This window comes from Macaca mulatta, chromosome 17 (genome assembly GCF_049350105.2).
Source record: "Macaca mulatta isolate MMU2019108-1 chromosome 17, T2T-MMU8v2.0, whole genome shotgun sequence".
NCBI lineage: Eukaryota > Metazoa > Chordata > Mammalia > Primates > Cercopithecidae > Macaca > Macaca mulatta.
In genome coordinates, this window is record NC_133422.1 from 57,150,028 (window position 1) to 57,163,651 (window position 13,624).

The following is a 13,624-nucleotide window of genomic DNA, read 5'->3' on the forward strand; positions in this document are numbered from 1 at the left end:
AATTACTTTTAGTTACATTCCTTATGTAAGAACTGCAATAATTAAATATTTTCCGTCTAAAAGGTCACCTGATTCTCTGAAGAGTCAGTTCATTCTTAATCTAGATTGTAATGTTTTTCTAAGTACATTTATTTTACTATGCTTGGAAATCACCATTAAAATTGGATAATTCAGATCTCATAATAATATAGAAAAAAATAAGTTCAAATACTTAATAATTTTAATATCATATAAAAAATAATTAATTTCTGGAATATGAATGTATTTCCCATATGATAAATGTTACCTACTATAATTTCGTAGTGTTCTGAATCTGACTGTCAGCATGTGTCCACAGAAAGAAAAGGATCCATCTTGGTTTGTTCTGCTGATGCTAGTAAGTTGTATCTTTTGAATCCCATGTTTTTTGATTTTGCTTTTTGTTTCCCTATCCCTCAGAATTGTGGAGAAAGGATCTTAAGTGTTGCAAAAGTGGTTCCTTTTAAAATGGTATAAAGAAAAGCAATCACTAGTGTACTCTGATTACATAATCCTACTGCCAGATTTCAAAGGGAAGACAAATCTTACTGCAGACAATCCAAGTTACGAAGATATATTTCCTCTGGATTACATAATTTTTAAAAATATGACACCTATTGGGAAAGGTAAGTAAGTAAGTGGGATAACAGTGACTTGCATTATATAAAAGTACTATTTAAATGGTAAATTATCTATCTGGGAATGTACAATAAAATACTTTCTTCCCTGGCCATAAAGGCTTAAAATATATGTAAGATTCTGAACAACTTTAAACTGAAATGGAATTCAGATAACACATCATAATGGATCTTGTAACAATAAATCTAAAAGGTTTTATTACAATAAACCCCCTTGAAGAAAACTTTTTCTCCCTGAATATGACACATAAAAAGAGCAGACTTCACACAATTGTGTGTTGGAAAATAAAAGAGTGAACTCCTCTAGACTAGAGGAATAAAAAGCAATAGTGACATTTTAGTACTTCCAAAGAAAATTACTGGCTAAAATAGACTTTGTACATTGACTCTGTCTGTATACACTGAAATTTCACCAGGTGTTGGATAGATAACTTTAATATGACTTGCCCTACACTCACAGTCAGTTCAAGGAGAAAGTGTTTGGAATATTCTCAAGTGCTTATCTCTTATATTGCTCAATGTTTCACGATATAGTTAACACCATAAAACAATAGACTATGATTTTCTACAAACTTCATTGTAACTGGCAATCCTCATGATATAGCACTGCAGGATACACTATTCCCTCCTCTTTTCACAGGACCACATCACAGTTAGTGAGAAACCCTCCAACATCATGATGAGGCACTAGAGCAGGTGGCTCTGTGCCAACTCAGCAGAAGTGCTGCTTGAGACTCTCCAATAATGAATTCTAATTGGGTGGATTATTTGTTCTGCATATTTGGTTTCCCTGAGACCATGATGGGAGAACTGTCGAGCAATTTTTAAAGGTATAATTGGCTGCTGCTGCTCCAGAACCTTTTTGAGTTTCTTACATGCCAGGAAAGTCCCATGAAAAGCATTAATGCTTAATAGACTCCTCTAAAAGTCTTGAATTCAGAGGAAGAGCCCATGTTTTCTGTTTGATAAGCCATTATTGTCACATAAGGGGAGTAGAATCACAGTCAGAAATAATTTTAATCTCAAAAATACTTAAATCAATTCTCTCAGTGCCATAAATATATTTTCTCATAAGCTATACACTCAAAATTTGAATTTTCAGCAGCATTCCCTTTTATTTTGGAGTGCACATACCTCTAGAATAGTTTTCACATTAGGAATGCAAATTTCTGGCAATACTCCTGCTTAAATTATTTAATTTCAAAATCTAGTCTACTGTGGAATTCTACTAGTAGAAATCACAGTGCATATGACATACAGGGTTATCTTTAATCAACAAAGAGTAGAATTTCATATGTTCCTGAGAATTTCAATATTAAGCCATATTACCTCTGTACTAATTTTTTAAAATGTTATCACTCATCTTTATATTAGAGATTGAAAAGCTACGGTGCAGAGACAATATGAAATTTGTTCAAAGTTACAAACATTAAAGAAATATGTTCAGTATTGAAATAGAGAGTGTCTGGTGCCAGAATCCATGCATTTAATCATTATGCTAGAGTGTTTCACCATTGTGGCTCTTAGTTTTGTGTTTTTATTAATATTAATGTAGTTGATGATTAAGTTACCTATGACATAACTATTCTTATATGTTAGATGGAAGCATATTAGTAAAAGCATTGTGGAAGATATTTGTTATTAAAATAAAATCTGATGTCAACGAAAAGGTCACCTGTTAAAATGACGTTGATCAGGGATGTTCCTGTTTGAGTGGGTCTCTTTTTATTTGAACATACTAAAAGAATAGATTGTATAATTAAAATAGTTTGAGCCTAAGTTAAAATCATAAACACATTGATTTTCAATTAAATCAAAGAAAATTGAAGAAAATGGTAAAAAAACAAAATGATAAAGATATTAAATAAATTGAAAGTAAAGATTTAAATATTTATGTAAAACAAAATTGCTTACCTTTTCATCTTCAGGTGATTGTGTCACAATAAAATGTAATTATTTTTTAGCTTTCTCATGAAGAAATACTATTTTTTCCAACTTTCAATTCATAAAAAATTTTATTGGGAAGAGGAAAATATACAGAATATTTGAACAGATACCTCATTAAAGATGATATATGGATGGCAAATAAACATATGAAAAGATACTCTCTATCATATGCCATTAGGGAACTGCACATTAAAAGAACCAAAAGACAACATGACAAGCCTATTAGAATTGCTAAAATGCTGGTGAGGATATGAAGAAACAGAAACTTATTTATTGCTGGTGGAAATGCAAATATACAGCTACTTTGCAAAGTAATTTGGCAGTTTCTTACAAAGCTAAGCATACACTTACCATATTATGCAGCATTCATGCTCTTTTGTATTTGTCTAAATAAGCTTAAAACTTATGTTCACACAAAAACCTGCAGATGAAATTTTATAGCAGATTTATACAACTGTCAAAACATGGAAGTAAACAAGATATCCTTCAATAGGTAAATAGATAAACAAACTGTGGTTGATTCATGAAACTAAATCTTAGTTCCAAAAAAAAAGTCTATCAAGCCATGAAAAGATATGGAAGAAATTTAAATGCATATTGCATATATATTATATATATTACATACGCAGATAGATAGATAGATAGATAGATAGATAGATAGATAGATAGAGATAGAGATAGAGATAGAGATAGAGATAGAGATATAACTTTGTCTCCAGTCCCTGATACAGAAGGCCTGAAATTCTTGCAATTACCTGAGGGAATAGGGGTGCTAAGAAAATCTTTTGCTCTAATATTTGGTCTTGATCCTGGTTCCTGACACAGAACTTCTAATCACTTGGATTTTCTTGAATAATAGGAATGTCTTTTGTTCTCATGAGGTGACCTTGGTAGGCCCCTGGATGGGAATTGGTAACCAAAAAGACCAAATTATGATTAGAAGCTTAAAATGTTTAGCCCCACTTTTCATCCTCCAGGAAGGGAGAGAGGAGCTGGCTATGGAGTTAATTACTTGTCATGCCTACACAATGAAGCCTCCATAAAAATCCTTGAACTACAGGGTTTAGGAACCTCTGCATATGTGCTGAGTACCTGTAAGGCGTTGTGCCACAGAGGGCATGAATCTTTCATAAAATAAAATATCAAACATAAACTCAACTAGATTAACAATATTAATATTTAATGTGAATGGATTAAAAAAATCCAACAAAATGCAGAAAACTTCAGCTAAAAAGTAAAACCAAAAACCATGATTTGCCTATGTGTATATACAGGAGGCACACTTTAGTTTCAAGATAGAAATACATTGGATGCAAATAGATGGAAAAAAATGTATATTATGTAAACAGCAATCACAAGAAAGCTGAAGTGGCTACATTAACATACAAATAAACTTTTTGTTTTGTTTTGTTTTGGGGACAGAATCTTGCTCTGTTGCCAGGCTGCAGTGCAGTGGCACAATCTCAGCTCACTGCAACCTTCATTTCCCAGGTTCAAGTGATTCTTTTGCCTCAGCCCCCTGAGAGCTGGGACTACAGGAGCGCATGACTGCGCCTAGCTAATTTTTGTATTTTTAATAGGGACGGGGTTTCATCACATTGGCCAGGATGGTCTCGGTCTCGTGGCCTCGTGATCCGCCCACTTTGGCGTCCCAGAGTGCTGGGATTACAGACGTGAGTCACCATACCCAGTCCAAATTAACTTTAAAACAGACAAAAATATTGTGAGAAATAAATACGAACATTTCCCAATGACCAAAGGGTAAATCCACAAAGATATATCAATTATTGACATGTAAACATCTAATAAGAGAACACCAGAATACATAACATAAACTAATATAAATGAAGAAATAGACAATTCAAGAGTAATAGTTGGAGATTTCAATAATCTACTCAATAATGGATACAACAACAAGACAAAAGATCAATAGGGAAATAGGACACTTAAAACTGAAAACCAACTAAATCTAATAGTACAGAATACTAAGGCTAACAATGACAGAATATATGTTCTTCTCAAGTGTACATAGGTCATTCTCCAGCCCATAAACTAGACTATAAAACAAACTTCAATACGTTAAAAAAAATAGTACTCTGACCACAATGGAATAAAATAAAATAAAATAAAATAAAATAAAGCAAAATAAAAACAGTAGCAGAGGAAAGTTTTTGGAAACTTACGCATATGTGAAAATTAAGTGAAACACTTTTAAACACTTTTAAACAATTGGTCAAATAAAAAAATCAAAATAAATTTTAAAAATATTTTCAAAAGAATGAAAAGGAAGACACAAATATCAATACATTTGGGAATCAGCTAAAGTATACTTAAAAGGAAATTGACACTTACAATAACTAGATTATGAAAGAGGAAAAATCTCAAACTATTAATCTAGTCATCTACCTTAAGACACTAGAAAAGAAAAGCAAACTAAACCTAAATTAATGAAATTAAAAATAGAAAAGTTGTAGCAAAAAATCAATAAAATCAAAGTCTTGTTCTTTTAAAAGATCAGCAAAATTGATAAACCGTAACTAGAATAACCAAGAAAAAATTGTAAAGTTAGAAATGAAAGAGGGGATATTACAATTGCCCTTACAGAAATAAAAGCATTATAAAGGAATGATAGAAACAATTTTACAACAACAAATTGTAAAGCTCAGATAAATAGACAGGTTCTGGAAAAAAAAAAAAAAAAAAAAACAAAAAAAAAAACACACACACACACAAGCTACAAGAGACTGAAGAAGAAATAGCTATCTGAATATACCTAAGAGTTAGAATGAATAAACACAACCTATCCTAATAGGAGCCCTGGCCCAGTGGTTTCACACTAAATCCTACTACACATTTAACAAATAATTAATTCAAATTCTTCACAATGTCTTTCAAACACACAGAAAAAAATGCATGTCAACTTATTTTACGAGCTTAGTATTACCCTGATAAAAAGATCCCCGAGAAAGAAAATTATAAACCAAATCTAGTATGTATATAGATGCATTCATTCTCAACAAAATCATCAAACCAAATCTAACAACATCAAAAGAAAATGATGCACCCTGATGAAGTACCTCAGGGCTGCAAAGATGGATCAAGTCGAGGAAATCAATCAGTATAATGCATCATATTAACAGAATAAAATACAAGAATTACATCATATCAGGTGCAGAAAAGCAATTTGACAACATCTAAATCTCTTTGATGATTAAAAAACACTCACATAGTAGAATATTTATGAATACAGTCAATGTGATAAAGGTCATCTATGAAAAACACACAGCTGACATTGTAACATTGCATTTAGTGGTGAAAGACTGACATTTTCCTTTTAAGGTCAGACAAGGTTTTCTGCTCTCACTACTGATATTCAACATTGTATTGGGGGTTGTAGCCAGAGCAAAGAGGCAGGAAATGTTTATCTAGATTGAAAAAGAGGAAGTAAAACAATTCATATTTGGAAATAATATTATCTTATGCAGTTGACCCTTCAAAACAACCTAAGTCTGAACTGTGGGGGCCATTTATATCACTTGTATATGAATTTTTTTGCAATAAAAATACACAAAATGTGTCTGCCACTCCTGCTTCCCATTCCACCTTCTCTATCTCTCTTCAACCTCTATCACCCCTAAGACAGCAAGAACAACTGATCCTCTTCATCCTCTTCCTCAGCCTACTCAACATAACACAGTGATGAGTTACATCTATGTAATGAATACTAATTATATTTTCTCTTCATTATGATTTTCTTGATGACATTTTCTTTTTTATAGCTTACTTTATTGTAAAAATACAGTATATAGTATATAAAGCATACAGAATGTGTGTTAATTGTTTATGTTATCAGAAAGGCTTCCAGTTAACAGTAGGCTATTAGTAGTTTAGTTTTGCGGGAGTCGAAAATTATGCATGAATTTTCAACTGCATAGAGCTCAGCACCCCAACCCAAACATTGTTCAAGAGTAAATTGTATATAGAAAATCATAGGAAATCCATTAAGTAAATTAAAATTAATAAATTAAGAAAGTTTGCAGGACACACAAGCAATACATGAAATCACATGTATGCTTATATATTAGCAATGAACATTCTGGAAATAAAATTAATAAAGTAATATAGCATAAAAAAGAATCTAATACTAGGGAATAAATTTAACTAAGATAATACAAAACATATACTCTGAAAATTAGACAATGTTATGGAAAAGTAACACATAAATAAATGGAAATATATCCCATGTTTATGAGTCAGAAGACTTAAAGTTGTTAATTTGACTACAGTATGATCCTTGAGTAGCCTTGGCTGACCCAGTTTCTCTCCTCTCTTCTTGATTGTGATTCTCAGAATAACCATAGATTACACAGGAAACACATACTGAGATGGGGAGAAACTGCCTGAAATAGCCCAGACTTTGTTCCTGTCACTCCTCGGGAACTTCACATCACGAGTTAGGGAAGACTGCTGGGGACAACCTGGCCTCTGTTTCTGTTTCCCTAGAAACAGGATGTCCTTCAGTACTTTAGCCAAACACATTTCCTGTAGGTTATAAAACCAAGGGCAGGCTATTTTCTGAGGTACCTTAGCTGGGCCACAAGTGGGGCACATGCAGATGAAACTCTATCTACCCTTGGCAATTTTCCTGAGCACTGGGGTACTGGATCATCATGAATTTTGGGTTTCTGTTGTCTTTGGCTACCTTTCTATCTGTAAATAATAAATCTGCTTCATATAACTTGGTTTGTGTGTGATCTGTGTCATCAGATCTGGGCAAGTAATCAAAGTGTAACTCGAGAGTTAGTGGACTGAAATTTAGACTACTCTTCCTGAGGGTTGGCATGGTGGTGATTTTTGCTAGCTTCTGTGCAATGGGAGTCTTCCCTTAGGATTCATAATCAGTGAACCTACTTCACAATGACAATACTCACCAAATTTGATGTACAGATTGAATGCAATCTCTGTTAGAACTCCTGCTGACTTCTTTCTTAAAACATGGCAAGTTGATTTTTTAAGTTAATGTACAATTGAAAGGGATTCAGAAACCCAAAGTAATCTTGAAAAAGAACAAAGTAGGAGGCCACTCATATTCCAATTTCAAAACTTACTTAAAGTAACAGTAATCAAGACATTGTGTTAGTCACACAAAGAAAATTTTATAGATCAATGGAATAAAATGAAAATGTAAAAATAAATCTTACATCTATGCTTAACTGATTTTCTATAGGTATAACAAGACCATGCAAAAAAGGAAAGAATAGCCTTTTCAACAAATGCCGTGAGATGGGTTAGCCAAAGGATGAAATTGGGTCCTTACCTCACATCATATACAAAAATTAATTCAAAATGAATCAAAGAACTAAATGTAAGAGCTAAAACTATAAAATTCTGAGAAAATATTGAGTGAATCTTAATGACCATTAATTTGGCAAATGATTCTTAGATTTGACACTAAATGCATGAATCATACAATTTTAAAATATAGATAAATAGAACTTGAAAATTTTAAAACTTCTGTATGTCAAAGGACTGTCACTAAAATAAAAAAAAAACACTGGATGGAGGAAAGATTTCAAAGTCATTTATAAGATAAGCAACTTACATTTAGAATATACAAGGAACCTTCACAATACCATTATAAAAAGTCTAATAATCTATTTTTTAAAATAGGCAAAGGACTGGAATAAACATTTTTTTCCAGAGCAAATATACAAATGACCTATAAGAACATAAGAAGATGTTCAACATCTTTAGTTTTCAGAAAATTATAGATCAAAACCACAATGAGTTTATAGTAGTTATTAAATAAATAAATGTTGAATTAATGAAAGGTTAATTATAAATGGCTATAGTGGATAAGAAGAAGATACAAGAATCAGAATAAGATACTAATGAAGTTGAAAACTATGTGAGCAAACAAGTTGGAAGCACTGAAGGAAGTTACCAGAGTGGAATTTTGAATTTGAGGGTTTTTTTAAATTTATGGCAAATAGCAAAAATTAATCTACACACACATCCTTATGAGGAAAGCCATAGTCTTGGAGTAATGTTTCGACAGACAGTAAGAATTCCATTGAGATAAAGAAGTCAGTATTATCAAAACAGTTGATATTAGAGAATAATTTTCTCAATGTGAGATGACACTTTGGTGAGTTTAGGGAAATATATTAAAGAGGAGTACACATTCCAATAGAGAGAAAATTTATAAAAAATTATGACAGTAGCAGTTGAACAATTCAAAAAAAAAAAAAAAAAAGAGTATTCATGTACTGGAGGCAAGAGAATGTTTTTGAGAGGCATCATGAATTTAGTCCCAATTGTCTGTTGAAGAAACTGGAGGAAAGGAGGCCGTCAAGAAAAACAGGATTCAGCTGCACTTTGGTAATCATGCTCAACTTATACTTTAAACATATTTAGCCTGAAGTTTGTAGTTTTGAGAAGCATGTTAATTGTCATCACATGATATAAGTAGTCTTTTCAGTTTCCATTAGTGAACTCGCTAATTACCAACTCTATAAAAAGTCCACACTGGAGGGGGAGCATCAATAAAGTTAAGTAAAGAAGAAGAAATAATAACTTTATGGTGTGAGAATCTTATTGTATTAGTCAAGGAATTGAACCAGTAGGAGATTAACTGCAGTACAATTAACAGTGGTGGAATTCTAGAAATCTGTTAGGGTGTGTCCCCAGCTCATTTTTCCGTATCACATAGGATATGACAAGACCAATACTAAATAAAGTAAATGTAGAAGAATATGGATTGAATGCCCAAACTCATAAACAGTCTCATCATTTTGATTGAATTAATTCATCTATATTAAATATCAGTGTAATCAAACATGAAATTTGCTTTAAAATGTATTATTACATTATGTTAAACATAATGCTGTGTGAAAACACATAATTGAAAAATGGGAAGGTTTTAATAATGGCATCAAGCATGTGATTATTTTCTGTAGTTATTAATTTTAAAACTGGCTGCAACATTGTGTTAAGGATACAGTAACAGATGGGGATTTCCCTACAGAGAAGTTTTAGTTTCACTATGCAACAAGATTGATTGGCCTCATCAAGAAAATGTATGGTAGGTCAGAAAATACAGTCCTTTGGGGCTTCTTAGTCATTAAAAAAACAGATGAAGTTTTCTGATAGTAAAAATTCCAAATAATTTTTCTTTCTAAATTTTCTTGAAGAGAGTGAAGTCTGAGGCTTGGAGGGTAGAAGACAAGAAAATTCCTTGGAACATTAAAGAAGCATCTATGCCATTTCTATGTTTTTTTAAAAAAAAATGAAATAGAATTAAGTATCACCAGGAGTGGTGTCTAGTTACTTCATTTTTTCTCATAAAGAGTATAAGACCACTATTAAATCTCTAAGTAGAAAATATTGCTCTTATAGGCTTTATTTCTATGAGTATATTACAACAAATCATATCACATATGCTCTAGGATATAAATCTAGTTTGCATTCCAGTTTCACTTATCATAAAAAAGTCAAAATAAAAACTCCCATTTCAATTAAAACCTTACTTTTAAAACAGCATAAAGAATACAATTTTATTTTTTTATTTTAAAATTTACTTGGAGAAAATGCCAAATGCACATAATAAGTTGCTTTGCTACTAAAGGTCAAATTTACAATGCATATAATGCCAGAATGAGCTTAATTAAAATATCATAAAAAATCTCATTTATTGATGATTTTAGTTCATGTTAGTGGCTTTGACCTTAGGCTAGCCTCAGGCATCTTTCAAGTTGCTTGCTTTAACAGGCTATGAATACCCAAACCAGTTCAGTATTGCATATGATTTATTTCAGAAATGTGGTGTTGAAAGACAGAAGTCACCAGACTTCCTAAATGTTGATCAGTTTTTCCTCCTCTCTAATCATATAGTGATCACAGCATTGATGTTTCACTTTAAAGTTTGTACAGTTCAATTATCTAAAGAGAGATGAGTTCATGAATTCAGCTAAGAATATAGGGCTGTTGTTTGGTCACCTGGTTTTATAACCCAAAAATGATTAGGAGAACAATAGAGAATTATATCGATTTTTAAAAAATCTCTCATTCTCCATTATATACATGTAAACATACATCAGAAATCAGCAAATATTCACTTAAAAAGCTAAATAGGGCCAAGAATGGTGGCTCATGCCTGTAACCTCAGCACTTTGGGAGGCCGAGGTGGGCAGATCACTTGAGGCCAGAGTTTGAGACCAGCCTAGCCAACATAGTGAAACCCCGTCTCTTCTAAAAATACAAAAAAAATAGCTGGGTGTTGTGGCACTTGCCTGTAATCACAGCTACTCAGGAGGCTGAGGCAAGAGAATAGCTTGAGCCTGGAAGGCAGAGGTTGCACTGAGCCAAGATTGTGCCACTGCACTCCAGCCTGGGCAACAGAGCAAGACTCTGTCTCAAAAAAAGAAAAAAGAAAGAAAGGAAAACAAACAAACAAATGGTATACAATTTAAATCTGTAGGCTGCACTATCACTGTTACAACATCACTATTCTTTCCTCTCAAGGAAAATAAAACAAACAAAAATCAGTCATAGACAATAAGTACATGAATGTGCGTGGCCACATTCTATGAAATCTGTGTTTATGGAAACAGGCAACTGCTCAGGAGGCCAAATTCACTGACCTCTGATATACATTATTCATCTTTACTATTTCAATGGCATTGGACTCTCTAGTTCTTCCGTTAAATCTGAAGGTGAATGCTAATGCTCCTGGGTGTTAAAATAAGGACCCAAGACACCTACTCAATTTATGTGTATTTAATGTTATTTTACTTTTTCTAGGTTTAATTGACCAACACGGACCAATTAGATTCCTTTCATCATCATGTCATAGACTTCTTTAGCATATCTCTTTGTTGAGATGGGAAAACTGCTAGGAACCTTGCATGCCCTTTGCACCTTCTTGCTGGGACAGCCAAATAAATGTGCAAGGTCCTGTCTACTTTTCACTCAGCCCATTTTGTCCTGTGTTTACAGCAAGCCATCTTGAGGGATAAGGTTATGTCTATGCCAAGATGAAAATCAGACTTACTTCAGCCTTCTATAAAAGTGATGATTCCAGAAGCTCAGTGCTTCTTTCCTCCAAAATGTTCTACCGCATGCGCCGGCATCACAACACGCATTCCGCATCCATGAAACATCAATAAGAGAGCTTGTTGGGGTTTTAAAAAGATAAAATCTCAGACCCTGCACAGTTCTGGACAATTTTGGTGACAAGGATGTGATAATTCACAGAGATAATTCACAGATGTGATAATTCTTAGAAGAGAAGAGATGGACAGAATGTACCTAAAAAGACTCTCCAGGACTCTGTAGTGAATGTTCAGGAGTATGGGAAGCCTGGGTGGCAGAGTGTCTTCCACTGTCTCATCTGTTAATGAATGTTTAGAGGCTAAAGAGGGAGAGTTAGAACTGAAACCAGCCTCCTGATCGATTGTTATTCACTCTGCTTTGTTGTTTACCAACTTAGTTGTTAATCACCCTCCTTTGGAAAAGAGGAGGAAAGAATGTGATCACCACAATGGTCTGAGGCCTCAAAATAAAGGCAATATGGTTGTGGCTGCTGAGTCAAAGATCTCCAATGTTATAATCAATGGTGTCAGCAATAATGATAGAGATGAACCAAATCCAGATGTTATTTGGTTCATCTCTATCATTATGTTCATTTGTTGAAAAGGTATAGCCACTCGAACCTTGAAGTGAATGAAAAGTTTTACTTAATAGAGCTAAGCCTCTCTCTCCCTCTAAGCCTTCTGATGATGGCCTCCTTGTCTCTCATTATTTTGGGTACTTTAAGGAAAACACTGAGAATCCTGAAAAACTTAGGAGGAGGGGAAGGACTCAAACTGTTATGGCTCTATTGTATATAGGCACCAAAGCATCAGTATACCCCCTCTCATGGGGGAAAGAGATGCTGGACTCAGGAGGCTGAAAGTGTTAAGAACGATGAGGAAGAACTTTGGTGAATGACAGGACCAATATGTTTCTTGACTCTGGAGCTGTTGCCAATGACTTAGGCTTCTGAAATTTCACTTGAAAAACTATAGTATGGCAGATTAGAAACATCCTTTTCTGGGGCCACAGACTCAAAATAAATTGCTGCTGATAATTGAATCATCTGAGTTAATTCTGTAGATACTAACATCAAGGTCCTGCTCTTTAAATGAGATAAACTGGAATCAAGTTTCTGATCAATCCTATTCTGTAAAGAATGACACCCAACAAGGCATATCTATCATCAGATATATCTTTGTTTGTAGGCTGGGTACAATTGCGTCAGACTTGTGTAAATCAGAATTTGTGTAAATCAGACTTATGATTGTGCTCATTAAGATAAAACACATCCCTGGTTAATCCAACTCTCTGCCCTTCCCCTATCTGGACTGACAAAGTTATTCATGCCTGGCAAACACACACACACACACACACACACACACGCACGCATTTATTTCAAATTGATGTTCAAAAATCTTAAGTGAATCTTTACTTGTGCCTGACACTATTTTCTTAGCCCATTAACTTTCACAATTTTTACATATTTTCTCCTCTTTCTTCAAACTTTGAATCATCCTCTTATTTTAAATTGCAGCTGAAAATCTTGCTTTCTAATAGACAGCAAAATTAATTTCATAGAGCCATCTATCTGCACCTGTCGTTATATAGTTGCCCTTCCTTTCTCCTTGACAGGATGAATTGTAGCACTAAGATCCTAGATAATATCAACCTCTGCAAAAGTATCCTAGATTCCATCCCCTCTTGCTTTCTCACCCCAGAATTTTCCCATTTATCCTCTGTTATTTACTTCTTTCTATACTGACTTATTCCCATTAGTACATTAAGATGAAAATTTGTTTTGTATCTGCCTCTTTTTCTAACTGCTCCCTCATTTCTGTCATTTTTACTTTAAAGGATTGTCTAAACTTGTCTTCAACTCATTAACATTACATTTCATCCTCAACATCCTACCCAAACTGCTGTGATCAAGGTCATCAATTACCTCC